Here is a 24,459-nt window from a genome sequence, read left to right as displayed (position 1 = left end):
TCTTCTACCTAGATACCCTCTAATTTAGTCAGGGTTTAATTAAAGAAATATAAGTACTAGGATAAAAATGTATTTGTTTTTACTGGGGGACATACCATGTTCCTGCATGGAAAGATTCAGTTTTATAGGTATACAAATTTTCCCAAAATTAATATTTAAGTTTAGTGCAATTCCAATAAAAATTCTAGTAGGATTTTATTGGGGGGGGCAGGTGTGATGGGAATTGATGATGTGATTTTAATTTTTCTTTTATGTTCTGAGTAAAACATTTTGTTGGGGTGCAGAAAATTTTATGATGGAAGAATAAATAAGAAAACCAAGAATATTTTGAATAGGAACAATAAGTAGAAAAAATGTATGCAATGGGATATTAATATGTATTACAAACCCACAGAAACTAAAGAGTGATGGAATGTATATAGATGGAACAGAATAGAGTGACCACATATAAACCCTAGTGTATGTGGGAGTTTACCATGTGATAAAAATGAAGAAAAATACAGTGAGGCAAAGGATGGTTTTGGGTCAATTGAGAAACAGTTTGGGAAAAAGTAACAATAGATTTTTACCTAAAAGAGTACAAGAAAACAAATTCCAAATGGAATTAGTTAAATGGGGGAGAATGACACTAAAAAACTTGAACATAAAGCCGAATGCCTATATACTTTTGTAGTGAGAAAGACCTTTGTAAGTACACAAAAGCTATAAAGGAAAAAACTGATAGAACTGATTATACAGTAACTTAAAGCTACCACACACTACATTAATAAGCAAATAATTAATAATAAGCTATTTACAACCACAAAAGTTAACAAAGTTAGAATACTTAAAAAAAAAAAGCCGAGAGCCCTTCTCTGTGGCCACCCTCAGGTTGGGTAATTCACAAGAATGACACACAGAACTCAGGAAAGCAATTTTATTATGCTTACAATTGTATTATAACGAAAGGACACAGATAATAAAATCAGCAGAGGGAAGTGACATGGGCCAGAGCCTGGAGGGCCCGTGCCCAGGGCTTCCCGTCTTCCTCTCTCTACAGAGTCATGGATTGTGTTACGTCCTGCTCACGATATGTGACAATACACACAGAGTACTGCGAACCAGCGATGCTCACCTGAGCCTCTGATGTCCACAGGGTCAAAGCCCTCACCATAAATCACATCTCTAGACTGGTGGCCAAAGCCCTCAGGCCAGGAAAGACACTCATAACACGCTGGGCATTCAGGGGCCTGGAGATCACCTCCCGGTAGCCAAAAGCCCTAACTAAGTTAATTCTTCACTACACAGAAACCTATCATTTTATCCCCATCAAGTTGACAAAGTGTAGCAGATGCCATCAGCGCCAGGACACATTTCTGGACATTTCAGTGCTCCCCAGTAGATTTCTAAGGATGGTATTTGCAACTGCATGCCTGAGAGCTTTAAAAAAAAAAAAAAAAAAAAACTGCCGAAGGCCCTGTGGCCTTTTCCTTAAGTAGCCCTCACTTGGCAGTGGCTCACACGTGTAATCCCAGCACGTTGGGAGGATGAAGTGGGTGGATCATGAGGTCAGGAGTTCAAGACCAGCCTGGCCAAGATGGTGAAACCCTGTCTCTACTAAAAATTACCTGGGTGCGGTGGCAGGTGCCTGTAATCCCAGCGACTCAGGAGGCTGAGGCAGGAGAGTCACTTGAACCCAGGAGGCCGAGGTTGCAGTGAACCAAGATCGTGCCACTGCACTCCAGCCTGGGTGACAGAGTGAGACTCCGTCTTGAAACAGCAAAACAAAACAGTAACCCTCACTTAATGACTCTTGGAGTTGTCATGTAAGACCATAGCCCTTTAGGTGGGATAATGCCGGGGCATTTTGTATTATTGCCCAGAATTTCTCTGCAAGATTAAGTTCCAGTTGCCTGCTGCGATAGGTGGCTTAGTAATGTACCCTTTATTGGTTGCCTTTGCTTCTGGTTACCACTTACCCATATCCATCCCTATTTCTGTGTTACTCAGGTAAACTTCCTGCACTTGAATCCTTGTCTCAGTGTCTGCTTCTGGGAGATAACAAACTAAGACATAAAATTTAAAATGAAATTCGGAGGTGACATGAATACATGGGAATAGATGTTCTCCTCTGCTCCTTTGTGGAGTGTAAATTGGTTCAACCTTTTTGGTGGATACTTTGGAAATATTTATCCAGTAGCTTTGAAATACACATAGTCTTCAACTTAGTAATTCTACTTCCAAGAATATTTCCTGAGAAACAGCTAGGGATGTGTACTAGGTTTTCTTTTCTGTTTTCTGAACAATAAACTACTTTGAAAATGAGGAAGAGGACACTACATGACACTCATAGGTAAAGCTTTTATGTCTCATTATATTAAAGGTAGGATGCACCAAATAATTGACTATAGTTTTTCTTTCATAAGCAACTATTAACCTTTAAAAAACTTTCCTCAGCGGTAGATTAACTGTTATTGAATGTAGCTGTTAATAAGAAATTTAAAAATTGATTGCATACTGGGCTTGGGCTGCCATAACAAAATACCATAGGCAAGGTGTTTTAAACAACAGAAATAGAAATGTATTTTTTCACAGGTTTGGATACTAAGAGGTTCAAGATCAAGGTATTGGCCAGTTAGTTCCTAATGAGGGCTCCTTCCTGCCTTGCAGATGTGTGCTCACGCAGCGGGGAGAGAGTAAGCTCACTGGTGTCTCCTCTTCTAAGGACACTAATCCTATTGCATTGGGGTCCACCTTTATGATCCCATTTAACATCAGTTACATCCTTACACCAAATACAGCCACACTGGGGGCTAGGAGTGCAACACATGAACTTTGGGAGGACACAATTCAGTCCAAAGCATAAACTAATAAATAGCTGAGTTATTTAGTAAGTTTTAGAATGTTCTTATTTGCTCTTTTGTTCTTTTCCAACTCTCTGGGTCATATGTGTTGATGAGTATCTCTAGTAGGTAAAGCCTGTCTCCCATCACTTTCTGGGTCCATCTACGTAGGGGTTTTTGATGCCATTGTCCAAAAGACTTGGTTTTACTGCTTACCAGCAAGATAGGATCAGGACTACCAGACATGGCCATGAGTGACCATGAAGCTGAGAGTTGCAGCAGTCCCCTCAGCCTTCCATTGGTTGCCCCTGTCCTGTTTTCATGGGCCAGCTCATAGGTGGAACCTCTGTATTATTCATGCCCAGCACTCCAGTTTTTCACCAGAGATGAATCCTAGGCCGTTTGGCTATGATCCTCTTTCTTTCTTTGGTGTTTCACTCTTTTGTCCCATGGGGCATTAGATTGCTCTCCCAGTCAAGAGCACACCTGACACTGAGAATTTCCCTGGATATTCTTCTCTTTGCCAAATCAGATTTCCTCAACTAAAATCCTGCATGATCCACAGTTATGCTCACCATTCTCTTTAGACACTGTATCTCAGTTACCCAGATGGTATTATGGTTCCAGCCTCTGCAGAGGACTGTCTTTGCTGGCATTGGGTCTCCATGGCATCGAATACCTTGCACACTTTTGTAGCCATTCCCACTTCATGACCCTCAAATCTCCCAAATGTTAAATGATAACTTAGAAAACTACCAAGTAATGTGGATAACACATTCCCCAGCACATCCATGAACTCCCTTCTGTTTGCAGCCCATCGTTCACTCCACTCCAGTGCTGTGCTTCACTGGCATCTTCTGATTTGGCACTTGGTGATGAAAAAGGTGAAAGGTTAATGGTTAAATTGGCTGCATCACAATATCTTTACTTTGTTGTAGCTCACCCATTGATTGCTCACTTACCAGTCTCACTTGCTCACTTTTTTGCCAGGTCTCCTAAGTGATCTTTCATGTAAAAAGGAGTTTAGAAAATGCTGCAGGATAAATTGTATGAGGTACAGTACAGACAAAAAAGCAACTACATCATCATCATAACAGTTACCATGCACTTGTAATATCCTAATTAGATACAAGGCAAGAAAATACAAGGGAAGGTAAAGTAATTTGAAACAATTGTGCATTAGTTTTCTAGGGATGCTCTAAGAAAATACCACAAACTGAGCAGATGACACTGCAGAAAACTGTGTCTCATGATTCTGGTGGCTAGAGGTGTGAGAGCCAAGTGTCAGCCGGGTTGGCTTCTTCTGATGGATGTGAGGGAGAGTCCGTTTCATGTCTCTTTCCCTTAGCTTTGGGTGGCTTGCTGGTAATCTTTGGCATTCTGTAGCTTGTGGCAGCATAACTCGTCTTCATATGGCATTCTCCTTTTACATATGTCTGTGTCCAGATTTCCCCTTCTTATAAGGACACCAGTCTTACTGAATTAGGGGCTATTTTACTCAAATACAATCTCATCTTAACTGACTACATCTGCAACAACGCTGTTTCCAAATAAGGCCATATTCGGAGGTACTGGGGAGACAAGACTTCAATGTATGAATTCTGGGGGGACAAAATTCAACCCATAACAACTTGGAAGTCTTTGCGGTGGATCAAAAGTTGAGTCAGAGTCAGTTTCTTTTATTTATTTATCTTTTTGAGATGAAGTCTCACTTTGTTGCCCAGGCTGGGGTGCAGAGGCATGATCATAGCTCACTGCAGCCTTGATCTCCCCAGGCTCAGATGATCCTCCCACCTCAGCCTCCCCAGTAGCTGGGTCTACAGGTGCATGCCACCATACCCAGGTATTTTATTATTATTATTATTATTTTTTGTAGAGATAGGGTTTCGCCATGTTGCCCAGGCTGGTTTGGAACTCCTGGACTCAAGAGTTCCACCCACTCCGGCCTCCCAAAGTGCTGCGATTACAGGTGTAAACCATCTCCCCTGGCCAAGAGTCAATTTCTTAAGAGATGTTTGTTTACTTATTTATTTATTCCTTGTTTGGGGATAGAATTATTGTACCTAGCTACCACCCTTAAGACTATATGCAAATCTGTATATGAGTAAATATCAGACTAAGAGCACACTGTGTTTGGGGCACTTGAGGCAACACTCCTTATTATGACTACTTTAGATGGCCTAAAAGGGCAGCGTAATACCAGGATCCTTGGGGATTACCACAGTACATTTATATTTCTGTGCCTTCAAAGGGTTAGTGAGTTAGTACTCCTGAGACTTGACATCTTGTTTGCTTATTTTTATTTTCCCAGTGTCTAGTATAGGCAAAAAGTTCCTGGCAAATGGGTCAATAAACATTGAATTAATCTTATCAATCAATGCTAAGATGTATATGTTACGTATATGTGTATATATGTACATACACATACATTTTCACATTTTACCATCTTTGAAATAAAGACTGTCTCACAATACATGGAGTATAACAATTGTCACTATTTTCTTCTCAATAGCAAATACAGTAATGCCTTATAAGCATTGGTTTCTTTTTTTTTTTTTTTTTTTTTTTTTTTATTATACTTTAAGTTCTAGGGTACATGTGCATGACGTTTATATCATGTATAACTCCCCCATGCAATCCCTCCCTCCTCCCCCCTCCCCATGATAGGCCCCAGTGTGTGATGTTCCCCTTCCCGAGTCCAAGTGATCTCATTGTTCAGTTCCCACCTATGAGTGAGAACATGCGGTGTTTGGTTTCTCTTCTTGTGATAGTTTGCTAAGAATGATGGTTTCCAGCTGCATCCATGTCCCTACAAAGGATGCAAACTCATCCTTTTTGATGGCTGCATAGTATTCCATGGTGTATATGTGCCACATTTTCTTAATCCAGTCTGTCACAGATGGACATTTGGGTTGATTCCAAGTCTTTGCTATTGTGAATAGTGCCGCAATAAACATACGTGTGCATGTGTCTTTGTAGTAGAGTAATTTATAATCCTTTGGGTATATACCCAGTAGTGGGATGGCTGGGTCATATGGTACATCTAGTTCTAGATCCTTGAGGAAACGCCATACTGTTTTCCATAATGGTTGAACTAGTTTACAATCCCACCAACAGTGTAAAAGTGTTCCTATTTCTCCACATCCTCTCCAACACCTGTTGTTTCCTGACTTCTTAATGATTGCCATTCTAACTGGTGTGAGATGGTATCTCATTGTAGTTTTGATTTGCATTTCTCTGATGGCGAGTGATGATGAGCATTTTTTCATGTGTCTGTTGGCTGTATGGATGTCTTCTTTTGAGAAATGTCTGTTCATATCCTTTCCCCACTTTTTGATGGGGTTGTTTGTTTTTTTCTTGTATATTTGTTTGAGTTCTTTGTAGATTCTGGATATTAGCCCTTTGTCAGATGAGTAGGTTGCAAAAATTTTTTCCCATTCTGTAGGTTGCCTGTTCACTCTGATGGTAGTTTCTTTAGCTGTGCAAAAGCTCTTTAGTTTAATTAGATCCCATGTGTCAATTTTTGCTTTTGCTGCCGTTGCTTTTGGTGTTTTAGACATGAAGTCCTTGCCCATGCCTATGTCCTGAATGGTACTACCTAGATTTTCTTCTAGGGTTTTTATGGTATTAGGTCTAACATTTAAGTCTCTAATCCATCTTGAATTAATTTTCGTATAAGGGGTAAGGAAAGGATCCAGTTTCAGCTTTCTACTTATGGCTAGCCAATTTTCCCAGCACCATTTATTAAATAGGGAATCCTTTCCCCATTTCTTGTTTCTCTCAGGTTTGTCAAAGATCAGATGGCTGTAGATGTGTGGTATTATTTCTGAGGACTCTGTTCTGTTCCATTGGTCTATATCTCTGTTGTGGTACCAGTACCATGCTGTTTTGGTTACTGTAGCCTTGTAGTATAGTTTGAAGTCAGGTAGCGTGACGCCTCCAGCTTTGTCCTTTTGACTTAGGATTGTCTTGGCAATGCGGGCTCTTTTTTGGTTCCATATGAACTTTAAAGCACTTTTTTCCAATTCTGTGAAGAAAGTCATTGGTAGCTTGATGGGGATGGCATTAATCTATAAATAACCTTGGGCAGTATGGCCATTTTCACGATATTGATTCTTCCTATCCATGAGCATGGTATGTTCTTCCATTTGTTTGTGTCCTCTTTGATTTCACTGAGCAGTGGCTTGTAGTTCTCCTTGAAGAGGTCCTTTACATCCCTTGTAAGCTGGATTCCTAGGTATTTTATTCTCTTTGAAGCAATTGTGAATGGAAGTTCATTCCTGATTTGGCTCTCTGCTTGTCTGTTACTGGTGTATAAGAATGCTTGTGATTTTTGCACATTAATTTTGTATCCTGAGACTTTGCTGAAGTTGCTTATCAGCTTAAGGAGATTTTGGGCTGAGACAATGGGGTTTTCTAAATATACAATCATGTCATCTGCAAACAGGGACAATTTGACTTCTTCTTTTCCTAACTGGATACCCTTGATTTCTTTCTCTTGCCTGATTGCCCTAGCCAGAACTTCCAACACTATGTTGAATAGGAGTGGTGAGAGAGGGCATCCCTGTCTTGTGCCAGTTTTCAAAGGGAATTTTTCCAGTTTTTGCCCATTCAGTATGATATTAGCTGTGGGTTTGTCATAAATAGCTCTTATTATTTTGAGGTACGTTCCATCAATACCAAATTTATTGAGCGTTTTTAGCATGAAGGGCTGTTGAATTTTGTCAAAAGCCTTTTCTGCATCTATTGAGATAATTATGTGGTTCTTGTCTTTGGTTCTGTTTATATGCTGGATTACGTTTATTGATTTGCGAATGTTGAACCAGCCTTGCATCCCAGGGATGAAGCCCACTTGATCATGGTGGATAAGCTTTTTGATGTGCTGCTGAATCCGGTTTGCCAGTATTTTATTGAGGATTTTTGCATCAATGTTCATCAGGGATATTGGTCTAAAATTCTCTTTTTTTGTTGTGTCTCTGCCAGGCTTTGGTATCAGGATGATGTTGGCCTCATAAAAAGAGTTAGGGAGGATTCCCTCTTTTTCTATTGATTGGAAAAGTTTCAGAAGGAATGGTACCAGCTCCTCCTTGTACCTCTGGTAGAATTCAGCTGTGAATCCATCTGGTCCTGGACTTTTTTTGGTGGGTAGGCTATTAATTGTTGCCTCAATTTCAGAGCCTGCTATTGGTCTATTCAGGGATTCAACTTCTTCCTGGTTTAGTCTTGGAAGAGTGTAAGTGTCCAGGAAATTATCCATTTCTTCTAGATTTTCTAGTTGATTCGCGTAGAGGCATTTATAGTATTCTCTGATGGTTGTTTGTATTTCTGTGGGGTCGGTGGTGATATCCCCTTTATCATTTTTTATTGCGTCTATTTGATTCTTCTCTCTTTTCTTCTTTATTAGTCTAGCTAGCGGTCTGTCAATTTTGTTGATCTTTTCAAAAAACCAACTCCTGGATTCATTGATTTTTTGGAGGGTTTTTGTGTCTCTATCTCCTTCAGTTCTGCTCTGATCTTAGTTATTTCTTGCCTTCTGCTAGCTTTTGAATGTGTTTGCTCTTGCCTCTCTAGTTCTTTTAATTGTGATGTTAGAGTGTCAATTTTAGATCTCTCCTGCTTTCTCTTGTGGGCATTTAGTGCTATAAATTTCCCTCTACACACTGCTTTAAATGTGTCCCAGAGATTCTGGTATGTTGTATCTTTGTTCTCATTGGTTTCAAAGAACCTCTTTATTTCTGCTTTCATTTCGTTATGTACCCAGTAGTCATTCAGGAGCAGGTTGTTCAGTTTCCATGTAGTTGAGCGGTTTTGATTGAGTTTCTTAGTCCTGAGTTCTAGTTTGATTGCACTGTGGTCTGAGAGACAGTTTGTTATAATTTCAGTTCTTGTACATTTGCTGAGGAGTGCTTTACTTCCAATTATGTGGTCAATTTTGGAATAAGTGCGATGTGGTGCTGAGAAGAATGTATATTCTGTTGCTTTGGGGTGGAGAGTTCTATAGATGTCTATTAGGTCCGCTTGGTGCAGAGATGAGTTCAATTCCTGGATATCCTTGTTAACTTTCTGTCTCGTTGATCTGTCTAATGTTGACAGTGGAGTGTTGAAGTCTCCCATTATTATTGTATGGGAGTCTAAGTCTCTTTGTAGGTCTCTAAGGACTTGCTTTATGAATCTGGGTGCTCCTGTATTGGGTGCATATATTTAGGATAGTTAGCTCTTCCTGTTGAATTGATCCCTTTACCATGATGTAATGGCCTTCTTTGTCTCTTTTGATCTTTGATGGTTTAAAGTCTGTTTTATCCGAGACTAGGATTGCAACCCCTGCTTTTTTTTGTTCTCCATTTGCTTGGTAGATCTTCCTCCATCCCTTTATTTTGAGCCTATGTATGTCTCTGCATGTGAGATGGGTCTCCTGAATACAGCAGACTGATGGGTCTTGACTCTTGATCCAGTTTGCCAGTCTGTGTCTTTTAATTGGAGCATTTAGTCCATTTACATTTAAGGTTAATATTGTTATGTGTGAACTTGATCCTGTCATTATGATATTAACTGGTTCTTTTGCTCGTTAGTTGATGCAGTTTCTTCCTAGCCTCGATGGTCTTTACATTTTGGCATGTTTTTGCAATGGCTGGTACCGGTTGTTCCTTTCCATGTTTAGGGCTTCCTTCAGGGTCTCTTGTAAGGCAGGCCTGGTGGTGACAAAATCTCTAAGCATTTGCTTATCTGTAAAGGATTTTATTTCTCCTTCACTGATGAAGCTTAGTTTGGCTGGATATGAAATTCTGGGTTGAAAATTCTTTTCTTTAAGAACGTTGAATATTGGCCCCCACTCTCTTCTGGCTTGTAGAGTTTCTGCCGAGAGGTCTGCTGTTATTCTGATGGGCTTCCCTTTGTGGGTAACCCGACCTTTCTCTCTGGCTGCCCTTAAGATTTTTTCCTTCATTTCAACTTTGGTGAATCTGGCAATTATGTGTCTTGGAGTTGCTCTTCTGGAGGAGTATCTTTGTGGCGTTCTCTGTATTTCCTGAATTTGAATGTTGGCCTGCCCTACTAGGTTGGGGAAGTTCTCCTGGATGATATCCTGAAGAGTGTTTTCCAACTTGGTTCCATTTTCCCCCTCACTTTCAGGCACCCCAATCAGACGTAGATTTGGTCTTTTTACATAATCCCATACTTCTTGCAGGCTTTGTTCATTTCTTTTTCTTCTTTTTTCTTTTGGTTTCTCTTCTCGCTTCATTTCATTCATTTGATCCTCAATCGCTGATACTCTTTCCTCCAGTTGATCGAGTCGGTTACCGAAGCTTGTGCATTTGTCACGTATTTCTCGTGTCATGGTTTTCATCTCTGTCATTTCGTTTATGATCTTCTCTGCATTAATTAGTCTAGCTGTCAATTCTTCCACTTTTTTTTCAAGATTTTTAGTTTCTTTGCGCTGGGTACGTAATTCCTCCTTTAGCTCTGAGAGGTTTGATGGACTGAAGCCTTCTTCTCTCATCTCGTCAAAGTCATTCTCTGACCAGCTTTGATCCGTTGCTGGCGATGGGCTGCGCTCCTTTGCAGGGGGAGATGCGCTCTTATTTTTTGAATTTCCAGCTTTTCTGCCCTGCTTCTTCCCCATCTTTGTGGTTTTATCTGTCTCTGGACTTTGATGATGGTGACGTACTGATGGGGTTTTGGTATAGGTGTTCTTCCTGTTTGATAGTTTTCCGTCTGACAGTCAGAAGGACTGTCTGTTGGTCTGTTAGAGATTGCTTGAGGTCCACTCCAGACCCTGTTTGCCTGGGTATCAGCAGCAGAGGTTGCCGAAGATAGAATATTGCTGAACAGCGAGTGTACCTGTCTGATTCTTTCTTTGGAAGTTTCCTCTCGGGGTGACGCCACCCTGTGAGGTGTGGGGTATCAGACTGCCCCTAGTGGGGGATGTCTCCCAGCTAGGCTACTCAGGGGTCAGGGACCCACCTGAGCAGGCAGTCTGTCCGTTCTCAGATCTCAACCTCCGCGTTAGGAGATCCACGGCTCTCCCCAGAGCTGTCAGACAGAGTCGTTCGGGTCTGCAGCGGCCCGCTCTTTCCCCTAATGGACTGCAGCTGTGCGCTGTCCGCAGCGGTAGAGTCTACAGAGACAGGCAGGCTTCCTTGAGCTGCTGTGAGCTCCACCCAGTTCGAGCTTCCCAGCGGCTTTGTTTACCTACTTAAGCCTCAGCAATGGCGGGCGCCCCTCCCCCAGCCTCGCTGCTGCCTTGCGGATAGATCGCCGCAGACGGCTGTGTTAGCAGTGAGGGAGGCTCCGTGGGCGTGGGACCCTCCCGGCCAGGTGTGGGATATATTCTCCTGGTGTGCCTGTTTCCTTAAAGCGCAGTATTGGGGTGGGAGTTACCCGATTTTCCAGGTGTTGTGTGTCTCAGTTCCCCTGGCTAGGAAAAGGGATTTCCTTCCCCCTTGCGCTTCCAGGTGAGGCGATGCCTCGCCCTGCTTCAGCTCACGCTGGTCAGGCTGCAGCAGCTGACCCGCACCGATTGTCCGGCACTCCCTAGAGAGATGACCCCAGTACCTCAGTTGAAAATGCAGAAATCACCGGTCTTCTGTGTCGCTCGGGCTGGGAGTTGGAGACTGGAGCTGTTCCTATTCGGCCATCTTGCTCCGCCAATGCATTGGTTTCTTAGATTTGATGAAATGGGATATTTGCACAAAATTTACCTAAGAAATTGCTATCGTTTTTACATGAACAAGGTAGATTATAGGTTAAACACCTTAAACTGGTTTTTAATGCTCCTTCATTTTTTTTTTTTTTCCGGGAGAGTTCTGTATTCCTCAAAGATCCCTCAAGAATTTTGTCAGTGTTGCCATAACTTATTGTTTATTAGTCTGCTTGGGTTGCCATAAGAATGTACACAGACTGGTGGCTTAAACAACAGACATTATTTTCTTACCGTTCTAGAGTCTGGAAGTCCAAGATCAGGGTGCCAGCAGGGTTGGTTTCTAGTAAGGCAACCTTCTCACTGTGTGCTCACATAAGCGAGGCCTTTCCTCTGTGTGCGTTTGTGGAGAGAGATCTTTGGTGTCTTGTTCTCTTTGTATAAGGTCACCAGTTCTACTGGATTAGGACCCTACCCTTATCATCTCATTTATCTTTAATTATTTCTGTAAAGGCCCTGTCTCTAAATACAAATACACTGGGGATTAGGACTTAAACATATGAACTTGAAGGGTGGAGGTACACAATTCATTTCATAACACTCTGGTTTGGATGGCAATTGTCTAACAAAGATCTAGTTGTTTTGGACTCAGCTGGGTGGCTGTGAGCTGGTCTCTGGGTTTGGACTGGATTCCTCACTGCGGAACAACCCCTCGCCCTTTATCATCACCTGTTTATAGCATATTACAAGGAAGTGATGTGTCTTGCTTCACATTATTACGCGCCAAATGCTAATTGTGGAGGACCTCTTCTTCTTCTACCCTCTTAGGTCTTAGCCATTAGGTATTAGTTGTCAATCCTTATGGCTTCCTTCACCCAGTTCTTTTAGGACCTCTCAGGGCATTGCTATACTCTGCTGATTTCTCTTTGCTACTGTTATCAAATATGTGTTCTAGCCAAGGGGGCTACATACTGAGCTTCACACCAGCCTGTGTTCATGATACATCATTGGTCACAAGTGAGGCTGGAGGAGAACTCATCTGCTGAGGAAGTAAGCACATGACCTGTCACCAAGGAGTCACCATTTGGCCAAGATCGAAATCCAACACTAAACTTCATTACACATCACCATCAGGCTGCAGTCCTGAACATGCATTGTATTCCATGCCTCTGGAGACCCTGGAATGTCAATGAAGGACAGCAGGCAAACTGTTTATGTACAAACAATTGTTGACCATGAAATATTTTATTCAGAAATGAGTAAAAAAGAATCTTTTTAGCAGGTTTGCTCAGTTGGTTCACTGAAGGCAGATGAATTGGCACTTTGCAGCTGAGAGCCAATGCCAGGCTCGCGGAGGTGGCTTCTCTCTGCAGGCTGATTTTGGGCCCCCAGCAGGGCCCAAAGCCCAACAATCAGCGCATGGCTCTTAATTCTGTGCAACTAACAAATCCCGTCCCGGTGTGCTGAGAGCGCCCTCTAGTGCCCACCAGGTTCCTCAAGAATGGAGTGTAAAGAGCTTTAAGGACTTTCACTAGGAAGGAACCACCATACTTTTGAATTTCAAGCCTAACCTGAAGGTTATTATTTAAGGAAACCGACAAATTTTCTCAAAGAAATTATTGCAATTGGAAAATATTTAGAATGTAAAAGCATTCTCCAAAGAAAACCAAAGACAACTACAGTGATTCATTTACTTTAGGTCTACAACAACAAAATATTGATTTAACAATACAAATAACACGCTCTTTAGCTCTTTGAAGGATGGCAATGAGGAAAACGGGAAGATAATGATCTAGCAATTGCTGGCTGACCCTCATTCTAAGAAATGTTAAGATAACAGGTGAACATTCAAAATTCAAATTTACCACTTTGCTTATTTGCATGACAAATGGATTCTCTGTTTTACAGAAAGGCTTTCTCGGCCTGGGTTTTATTACCAATTAGCCTTAAGCCCAGCAGAGCTTTAATTAGAATGCAAAGGGTTTGTGGGATCTGTGGACACTGGGGGAACAGTGTCTTAACGTTGAGATTTTTCTAGGATTAAGTACATGGCCTCTGAGTTACATCTGCTGTATATAGCACAAATTATATAAACGTTGGTATTGCCTGTCACCTAATACAATTATTTGTACAGACAGAGTATGACATTAATTCCTGCAGTGAACAGCTCTATAGACCCTTCATCCTAATGTGTCCATTTAAATAGAGCCCTATTTGCTATGCACACACTTTTTCAAAGAATCTGTTAGGGAATGTGAACACCAAGTTATAAGCAACAAAAAAGAAAGCAACGAAATATAATGAAATCCCCATTACATCCCTTGGCCCTATAATACCTTTCCTTGACTTTGCTTAAGCATTCATCTGGCATTCCCACTCCTGACCCACAAGATTATAAGTGTTTATTGTCTCAACTAACTATGCCAACAGGTTCATAGTATCACTTGCTACAGAGAAAGTGGAAGACTGTGAAAGTTGTTTACATTAAACACTTAACGTGTGGAAAAGGATTGTTGAGCAACAGGAGCGAGCTAAGAAAGCAGTTATGAATTTTGTGCATTCAAGATGAAACAAAATGTTATCTGTATGTGTTAGCTGCCTGGCTGAGTAAATAAATAAGATTCAAATTTGGCGCAGCTGTTCTTTCTCAGTGCTGCTGGGGTATTAGATTCCCTGCAACCGTCTGTGTGCTCAGACCCTGCGTTCCATTGCGTAGGGAGCCCGCAGCTCTTTTTTTAGCGGAATGCAGCCGGGAGCAGGAAGGGTGGAGCCGGCTGGGGTTTGACTCGGCAGCTGTGGGCGAGGCCCTGCACAGTCTATTTTGAGGACTGTGATAAAGGTTAAAAATAAAGGATAGCACTTCAGTGGGCTTCATAAGGAGTAGCTGTCTAATTATAGGGCTTATTTTTACAAAGCAGCAGCTGACAGCGTCAGCCCAGCACTTCCCAAAAGTTCTTACTAAGACAGGAAGCTGCTACATTTGCTATGACCAATGTCACTTTAAGGGGTCTTGGCAATTACATTCTCACTTAACTTTTCCTTCTGCAGCAAGGATATTTGAGGAGGATTAGAGGATATTGCAAAAGTTCACTTTTTATTCAGACCCACTTAAAAACTAAACCCACTAAATCAACTTCCTCTCTCCTTTCTCCAACATTTATAGAGCGCCACCACACGGCAGGCACAGTGCTGGTGCAGACCCCCCAACATGATCTTTCCCTCAGAGCTGGTGGAGGTTGTGGCGCAGCCTGTGCTCAGTCTTGGCTCTGCCTCTTGAGGACCAGTTTTTCTTTGGGCTCTTGTTTCCAAGAGCCATGGAGAATGAGCAGAGCAGTATCTAACAAAGGACGGGGTCCCCTCTCAGCTTCTCTGTCTTCACAGGTGAATGGCACACATTTTAAACTAGAACCTTTTCTACTTATTTAGCACCTAACAGATGCTGTGAGAATTCTGGTTACTTTTTCTTTTCTGTTTGGGTCGGGAGTATGTGTCTAAGTGTGCCAAATGTGAACAGATTATTTGGAGAGGTGAGGAAATACAGGAAAGAGGGGGGCCAGTCTTTTCTCTCTTTGAAAAAATAATCATTTTTCACAGAAACCAGGTATTTTCATAATACTTTTTTATAAAGAAATGTTTTAACATGAAAAAAATTTAAAGATACACAAAAGTAGACATAATAGCGTAGTAAGTCCCCATGTGCTTTTTGTCCAGCTTTAACAATTAGCAGCATGTGGCCTGATCTTGTTTTGCACACATCCTCTCTCCTGTATTATTTTGGAGCAAATTTGATATTTCTTTGTTTCTTTTTTTTTCCTAGACAGAGTCTTGCTCTGTCACCCAGGCTGGAGTGCAGTGGCACAGTCTCAGCTCACTGCAACCTCCGCCTCCCGGATTCAATCGATTCTCCTGCCTCAGCCTCCCAAATAGCTGGGATTACAGGCATCTGTCACCATGCCCGGCCACAAGTTTTGTACTTTTAGTAGATATGGGGTTTCACCATGTTGACCAGGCTGGTCTCAAATTCCTGACTTCAGGTGATCCTCCTGCCTTGACCTCCCAAAGTGCTGGAATTACGGGCGTGAGCCACTGCGCCCAGCTGATACGTTATTTCATCTGTAAATATTTCAGTATGTAGTTCTATAGATAATAATTTCTTTTTAAAAAGTAACCACAAAACAATAAATTCACCTAACATTAGCAATAATTCATTAATATCATAAACTAGTCAGTATTTAAATTTATAATTATCTCAAATGCATATGCACTTTTTTTTACAGCTTATTTGTTTGAATTAAGATAAAAATCAGCTGCACATGTTGTAATTGGTTCCTTTTTCTCTTAAATCTTTTATTCCATAGATTCCCCTTCCATGTCCCTCTCTGTTTTGTTACCCAAGCAATCAGTTGAAAAACTGAGTACTTTGTCCTGTAGATTTGTATGGATTGGATGCCTGTGGTCCTGTATAACAGTGTCCTCCATTTTCTGTTTCCTGTAAATTAGTACAGTCATGCCCCTCATAACGAAATTTCTGTCAACGATGAAGCGTTATGGATGCTAGTCCCATAAGATTATAATAGAGGTCGGGCACAGTGGCTCATGCCTGTAATCCCAGCATTTTGGGAGGCCGAGGTGGGTGGATCACTGTCTTTACGGAAATAAAAAAATTCGCTGGGGTGGTGGCGGGCGCCTGTAATCCCAGCTGCTTGGGAGGCTGAGGCAGGAGAATCTCTTGAACCCGGGAGGTGAAGGTTGCAGTGAGCCAAGATCGCACCACCCCAGCTTGGGCAACAGAGCAAGATTCTATCTAAAAAAAAAAAAAAAAAAAAAAGATTATAATGGAGTTGAAAGATTCTCGTTGCTTAGTTACATAGCCGTTGTAACATGGTAGCACAACACATTACCTTTTCTATGTTTAGATATGTTGTGATACACACTATTGTGTTACAGTTGCCTACAGTTTTCAGTACGGTAACATGCTGTACAGGTTTGTAGCTAGGAGCAATAGGCTGCACCATATAGCCTAGGTGTGTGGTAGATGATAGCGTCCAGGTTGTGTAAGTACACTCTGTGATGTTTACACAATGAAATCACCTAACAACACATTTCTCAGAATATATTGCTGTCGTTAAGGGATGCACGATTGTAGTTAACTCTAGAGACTTGATCAGAGTCAGGTTTCATTTTTCTGTCAAAACGACTACATACATGGTAGAAAAGTCTCATGTCTCTTTTTTCCCCATGACATTCTTTACACCGTCAGTGTAGTTTCTGAACATAGTTGCAGTCTGTAAGACAGGGTGTCTTGACTTTATCACTATTGAAGTTTTCTACCAGGTAATTCTTTGTTGGTTGGGGAGGTGAGGGGACTCTCCCATGCTTTGTGGGATGTTTAGCAGCATCCTGGTCTCTACCCACTAGATACCAGTAGCAGCCCCTCCCCAGCTGTGACAATCAAAAGTATCTCCAGACATTGCCAAATATCCTTTAGGAGGGTAGGGCAAAATCATCCCTGGTTGAGAACCACAGCTGTAGACTAACCATCAGTTATTCTCAAAGGTTATCTGTCCACAGCCTTTAATGTTTCAAGCGCTAATCCATTGACCATGAGACCCAGGCCATTCGCTATGACTATTGTATTGATTTTTTGTTGGTGCTATGACAAATTACTACAAATGTAGTGGCTTAAACAATACAAATTTATTATCATATAGTTCTGAAGGTGACAAGTCTAAATTGGGTTTCACAGGGCTATAATCAAGGCATCAGGAGGGCTGTGTTCCTTCTGCATGGTGTTTTTCGTCGTCTTCAGAGCCTACAGTATAGCATATTCCAGTCTGTCTCTCTCTGATTATCTTGCATCCCCCTTGTAAGAACCCATGGGAGCTGGGCGCAGTGGCTCACCCCTGTAATCCTAACACTTTGGGAGGCTGATGCAGGAGGATCATTTGAGCCCAGGAGTTTGAGAGCAGCCCTGGCAACATAGCGAGACCTTGTCTCTATAAAAAAATGAAAAAATCAGCTGGGTGTGGTGGTGTGCGCCTGTAGTCCCAGCTACTCAGGGGGCTGAGGTGGGAGAATTGCTTGAGGCTGGGAGGTTGAGGCTGCAGTGAGCTGTGTTGTGTCACTGCACTCTAGCCTGGGTGACAGAGCAAGACCCTGTCTCAAAGTAAAATAAAAATTTAAAAAATGAACCCATGGGATTACATTGGGCCCACTGAATAATCCAAATAATCTCTCTATTTAAAAGTCCTTTATTTAATCATAGTTGCAAAGTCCCTTTGACCATGTAAAGCAGCACATTTACAGGTTCTGGGGATTAGAATGTTAAAGCTCAGAAAACAACACTGGTAAGCATGGCGTTTTGACGTGCTGGGTGTGGTAAGCACGGCGTTTTGACGTGCTGGGTGTGGTAAGCACGGCGTTTTGACGTGCTGGGTGTGGTAAGCATGGCGTTTTGACGTGCTGGGTGTCTTGAACTAAAGCAGCAGCCATGGAACCAGGGTGTCTCTGGCCACCTCCTGCCCTCTGTCTCTTGCCTTTCTGCCTCCTGAAGCGGAGGGAGGAACTTTTTCTACAGTTCTTATATCTGACTAAGGGACGCTCCTCCAGAAGGAAGCAACTGACTTGAGCCCCACTCCCTGTAATCTCATCAAACAGGTAAGACTGACTCACAGGAAAGAAGGTTAGAGTTGACACCACACCCAGAGCCCAGAGGAAGTTTGTTCCAGGTTATTATCTGAGTATATAAACTTCTATTGCTACAGCACATTGGGTTATTGGGTACTCACTTTCCTGTGATGCCCCATGCACTTGATAAGTCTATATGCCTTTTCTCCAGTTAATCAGTCTATTAGTTCATTTTGAAGACTCAAACCTCAACAGGGGAGAGAAGGAATTCTCTTGCCCCAGTAAGGACATTCACATCTTTTGGGGACCATATCCATATAACTGAGGCCAGAATGTGTGAAAAATTCATCAAGAGATGTACAAGGAGTGAATGCAAGTTGTAGAATCTGGGAACAGTCCATGGTTTGGTCACAGTGTCCAGGCTCAGCCTCTTCACTCTAGTTCATAGAACCACCTGGAACACACAAAGGCTGTGTGTGCATTAATAATTTACTCTATCATGTTTCTTTCTTGCACAGGGCTGAATTTTCACCTGCCTGTTGTCCTTTTCTGTCTGTTTTTGTGATTGCTGGCTCCTCCGACTGTGTCCCAAACAGATTCATTGACTTCGTTTCTAAATCTGCTCTTCTTCCCCATATCACTAGCTGTGTTAATGGCTTTGCCGTCTTCCTAGAGCCAGATTTCAACCTCATTCTTTACCTCATCTAACATACAATTATTTGCTAAATCCTGGGGATTCCATTTCCATGGGAGCTTTTCAATCTATCCTTTCTTCCCTGTTCCCAGTGCTATTCTCTTATTTCAGGCCTCGAGTTGCTTTTTATAGATTATGAAATAGTCTTTCTAAATGACCCCCTAGCCAGTCTCCATGGCTTGTTTTTCCTCTTCTGTCAAAGGTCACACAGAAACAGCTATTCTTATGGAGCACTCTAAGTAAGTAACACCCTTAACCCTCAAACCACTCCCTGAGCTACACTGAGCCAAGTGCAAGCCAGAGGGCAGAGGTTCAAATTCACAACCTACAAAAAAATACCAAGACGTCATCGAAAATCAAATCCACTAGAAACTTTTGTACCCGTTTCAAAGGAAGGAGAGGACTCAGATTAGCCGCAGGGTCCTATGTGGCTGGGTGGAATACTGACACTTCCTGGGACAGTGGAGGAAAGGCTGGGAGTCACTGCCTGACTCAGTGCTCAAAAACTTGATTATTTAAAGAATAAGAAATATTTAAAGAATCTCTGATTGAAGGGGTGCCACCTTATTGCATGCCTGAAAATCCACCTGTCTGATCCCATTCTTCAGATGAAGCAACTGAGGCTCAGAGGATTTCAGTAATTTGCCTGAGGTCATGTAGACAGTAAGTGGCAGAACTGGAATTCTGTTTTAGGAATTCAAAGTTTCATATTCTTTCCACTGTTTGACCCAGTTTCATCCACGTTTGCAACTTCATTTTCCATTCTTTTATTTTTATCTTAATGTTGCAGTAAAACCAAATTCCTCAATCTTTTTTGCTGGACCTGGAACTTTTCCACCTTTATATCTTTTCTCATGTGGTTCCCTCTGCCTAGAATGGCTCAGAACCTGTCTAAGCCGTGAAAATTGTACCCTTGAAAATCCAGCACCAACAGCATTGCTTCTAGGAAGGGAACAGCCAGTTTCTCTCTGACTTTATCGCACCCCTTTCATAAGAACTCATAGAATCACATTGGGCCCACTGGCCCACAAAGATCCCTACTTTGTTTTGTTTTGTTTTTTGTGCATGTGTGTTTCAAACAAACTTTATTAATTGAAAAACAGCAGTAGCCACATCTCACGGGCCATGTCTTGCTAATACCTGCTGTAGAAGCTCAGTTCCTCGTTTACCAAGTACCACCTAAAGGAAGGAAAATAGTCCTCTTGCTTTCTATTTCTAATTGCAATCATTACTCCTCCACTGTCATAGAAAACCACTTTATTTGAGGCTTGTATCATCCAAACTGTGATACCATCTATTCTTCTTTAATATAATGACCTCCTGGTTATTTATCCCAGGAGAATAAAAGACACTGAGAAATGTTTGTAACATGATTATGTTTGGGAAAAGATTCTCCTCTTAAGATCCCTACTTTGAAGTGATAAACACTAGCAGCAGCTCATGGCTTGTTTGTGGCTATTTCCAGTTTGCGCCTTTCATTATAGATAGTTACGCATAGGTCTTCCTCTTTTAGTGAACACATTGTCCATGAGGGAAGAGCTGTGTTTGATTCATCTTTATGCCTCCCATAGAGTCTTGCCCGTGAGAGGCACTCAAAATACATATGGACTAAAGAAGCAAGTAAAGAGAAGAAATACTTTGTCCCGAATTGTCTATTTCTTTCCCGTGTGGTCTGAATGTGTTCCCCCAAGTTCATGTTAAAACTTAATCACCAATGTGATAGTATTAAGACGACAGGGCTAAGTCCTGAGAGCAGAGCCTTCCTGGATGGAATTAGGGTCCTTACAAAAGAGCTTGAGGGAGTGTTTGTTCTCTTCTGTTCTTCTGCCGTGAGGATACAGCATTCACCCCCCCTTTTGCCCTTCTGTCCCTCCCACCATGTCAGGACACAGTGTTTAAGGTACCTCCTTGGAAGCAGAGAGCAGGCCCTTTCCAGCCACCAAACCTGCTGGCACCTTGATCTTGGACTTCGCAGCCTCCAGAATTGTGAGAAATAAATTTTTTATTGTTTACAAATGACCCAGTCTCAGGTATTCTGTTATAGTGGCATAAACAGATGAAGATATTCTCTAATTATAAAGGATTTGCCAAGGATAATATTAAAGGCAGAGACATAGAAGATAGGCGTAGTTTTGGTGCACTTTGCTTCTGTGTCTTTGTGTTTTTTTTTGAGACGGAGTCTCGCTCTGTTGCCCAGCCTGGAGTGCAGTGGCCGGATCTCAGCTCACTGCAAGCTCCGCCTTCCGGGTTCACGCCATTCTCCTGCCTCAGCCTCCCGAGTAGCTGGGACTACAGGCGCCCGCCACGTCGCCCAGCTAGTTTTTTGTATTTTTTTTTTTTTTAGTAGAGACAGGGTTTCACCATGTTAGCCAGGATGGTCTCGATCTCCTGACCTTGTGATCCGCCTGTCTCGGCCTCCCAAAGTGCTGGGATTACAGGCTTGAGCCACTGCGCCCGGCCGCTTCTGTGTCTTTGTACAAATTGTTACTTCTCCATCACCTGTGGGATGTTCTCCTTCCTACCCCACATGCTTCCACCAGTTCCCAGCTACCAATTTCTTCAAGACCTGGCTCAAAGCCTAGTCCTTCCTAGGGGACTTCATTCCTGAGTCCAGACCACTGCAGTTTCCCCTTTGTCCAGTGGTCACAAGGCACCCACACAGGCTGATAGTTGCCACCTGATCATTGTCAGCAGTCATCAAACTGTTATTGCATACTTGGTATATGAAAGACTCTGTGTCGTGTGCTGTAGGGGAGGGAGGGAGAGCTTTGCAGAGGAGGTGGGATTCAAGCAGGGTCTTGAAGGCTGTGTTTTCATTAAAGAGGTGGAAAAAAAAGGGAATAAAATAATGCATAACATTGAAGATCAACTTCTACTCTTCTTGTTATTGGCTATATAATTTTGAGGAAAATCCTTTAATCCCTTTGAAAACCCATTTTCTCATATTTAATGTGGGAATCTATTATTTTAGATTTAGGGAGGGTGCTTATGAGGATCAATGTGAAAGCCCCATGTATTGGTGAGAATGAATTTCTTTGCAAGTGATATTAATAACTTAATTAAGATATAACATGTAAGGAGACTGAGGCAGGAGAATCGTTTGAACCTAGGAGGTGGAGGTTGCAGTGAGCTGAGATTGCACCACTGCACTCCAGCCTGGGTGACAGAGCGAGACTCCGTCAAAACATATATATATATATATATATATTTTTTACATGTGACATCTCTTCAGTGGTTAACATATGAAGCTGACAAACCTCCTTTCTCCATGACATCAACTCTCTCATCTGGTGGTGTCCACCGTCTTGCTCCTGTTGGTTGAAGATGGGAGAAGTCTTGCATTTATACTTCCTTGTGCAGGGGCCCACAGATGGTGTTCCGTCATTCCAGTAACTTGACATTGCGTAGTAATTGGCTGGTTTTCCGAAGGAGAAGGGAACTAAATTGTCTCCCCGTCCTCTGCACTGGCTTTGTTGTTTTAAGTCTGCACCTTTGCTTGCTGTTGCCTCCACTGCTTGGAATGTGCCATCTTCTCAGCCTCAGCCTGGTCAGCAGTTACTGGGTCAGTAAGAGTCAGCTGAAGTCTCACTCTACGAAGTTTCCCTGACCTCATTTTGACCTCCTAGACTGGCTAAGGTTCCCCTTTTCTGTGCTCCCATGCTGTCCTGGGCATTGCTGTCTCCAGTGCACAATTATCACACCATACTACAAAGACCTGCCTCTCTCACTGGGCTCCCCATCCCTTCAAGACCGGCACATAGCACTCACTCATGATATGGTTGTTGAATGAATCTATGGCCTTTCTCCCTTCTCTCCTAGTCCTACTTTTTTTCACTCTGGGCACCACCATTCCTTCTCTCTCATTCTGCATTGTTTATGGCTTGTTAGTCATTAATGCAAAGCCATTTCTGGGTCTGGCCATTAGTAATATCTCAAGGTGTTAATAGTAACACTAGCTCACATCTACTGAGCACTTACTATTTGGCTGGCACTGTTCTAAGCACTTTGCGTGTTTAAACTCCTTTAAACGTTCCTTTGTTGCCGCTTTTTTTCTGCCAGGGACTAACCTTGACATTGTGGGGGAGAGGTGTTCTGGTATAGCCATGGGACTGTAACATGGTTTTATTGTCCTATTACGTGTACGTGTAGGACAGTAAATCCTGCAGTGGAATACAAGTTGACTAAATCTATCATCACTCAAATATTGGAAGATATGTGGGAAAAAACCACCAACAAAAAGTTTTGATATCCTCATGGTACAATGACATTACAGTTTTATTTTGTTTTGTTTTTTCTTTATGTGTAGTTTTAAATTACTGTATTATGTTTCAGATAATTAAGCCAGAAGAACAAATTGGGATGAACTGTTGTATTTACATTTCAGTTTACTAGAGGTAGCCTTGAAAGTTACAAAAATATGAATATCAATGTGGAAAAAAATAAGGGAGGTTTTCAATTTTTTTTTTTTTTCAAAAACTATAAATTGGCAAGGAAGACAGATATGGGAAAATCAGTCATGGGAATTTGTCTTTCAGTGACTCCTTCTTGACTGGGAAGAAAAGCTTTTCTTCGATTTAGTTGAGAGCAGTGACAAGGATTATTTTACTTGAGGATGGCAGATTATTTTACTAGCAGCTGGCAGATGAGAAGAATTCCCTGGACAACAAGGAGGGGCAGTATGGTATGGAGGGAACCCGGTTTAGAGGGTCTGGGGTTCAGAGCTCCACAGTGCTGCTTACCAGCTCTTAGCCTTCATTACATTGCTTACCTTCCTGGAGGTTCAGTTTCCTTATCCATAAAATGGGGGTCAGGTTGCCAAATTTATCAAATAAGAATCTAGGATGTCCAGTTAAAGCTGAATTTCAGATAATTGTTTTTTAGTATAAATATGTCCCATAAAATATTTATGCCCCATGCAGTGACTATGTCCCTAATGGTACATGGGACATATACTAAAACATTATTTGTTGTTTATCTGAAATTCAAATTTAACTGTGCGTCCTGTATTTTTTCTGGCAACCCTAAATGGGAGCAGGGGCAGTGGGTGACGTGAGTAATTATCTTGTAGGGGTGGTGTGAGGATAAAATAATATCACAGTTAGGTTTTCTCACAGTGTGTAGTCTGTGTGTAGTCAACACATAACTATAAGTGGTGACTGTAACATAACTGTAACTGGTGTATAGTCAAAAACAAATGATATTATTAGTATAATAGTTATTAATAAAGGTCTTTAAATGACAACTGGTCATACAGGGAGCCTTTGGGGAAAAGTTTCTGACTGTAAACTAAGGGAAGGTAAATTATGATCAAGATCTGGGAATAAGATTTAGACTTACACAGTAATAATTTGAGGAAGAGAAAGACTTAGTAAATTAGTTATGTAATTACATAATTAACAACTTGGGAGGTTGCTTTCAACGTTTATTCCCTAGGGCATCATCTTTAAATTATATTTAGTTTTTGCTAAGTTGACCAGTTTGTGGTTTTAGGTGTTTACTTTCTTTTCTTTTTAAATGTAGGGAAAGCATATTTAACTTCATCTTAAAGAAATGATGTAGCCATATATAAAACCGGAAGGTAGGATCTACTGGCAAGGAAAAAAGGGCCTTTATTGCCACCTGGTGGCCATATCCTTTAACTGCAATGTGCCTAAGTGCAGCTGGAAAGGAAAGCGTTGGAA

At 41.8% G+C, this 24,459-nt stretch overlaps 1 protein-coding gene across 4 annotated transcripts in view; it reads left to right on the top strand.

The window, feature by feature from the left end:
• Positions 1-24,459, top strand: part of LOC117076122 — a 50,929-nt gene that overhangs the window by 24,159 nt on the left and 2,311 nt on the right. The window contains exons 2-3 of one of the 4 annotated variants that reach the window (XR_004434243.1): positions 20,664-20,764; positions 22,011-22,167. The exons of 2 other annotated variants lie outside the window; for them this stretch is intronic. The gene's annotated coding sequence lies outside the window, so the exon portion shown is untranslated. The remainder of the gene's footprint in view (positions 1-20,663; positions 20,765-22,010; positions 22,168-24,459) is intronic. One more of the 4 variants, XR_004434244.1, reaches the window with a different exon arrangement.

Source organism: Trachypithecus francoisi, unplaced genomic scaffold, assembly GCF_009764315.1.
Source record: "Trachypithecus francoisi isolate TF-2019V2 unplaced genomic scaffold, Tfra_2.0 Lachesis_group5, whole genome shotgun sequence".
NCBI lineage: Eukaryota > Metazoa > Chordata > Mammalia > Primates > Cercopithecidae > Trachypithecus > Trachypithecus francoisi.
Note: the sequence above shows the minus strand (reverse complement) of the source record. Positions and strands in the feature narration are given on the sequence as shown.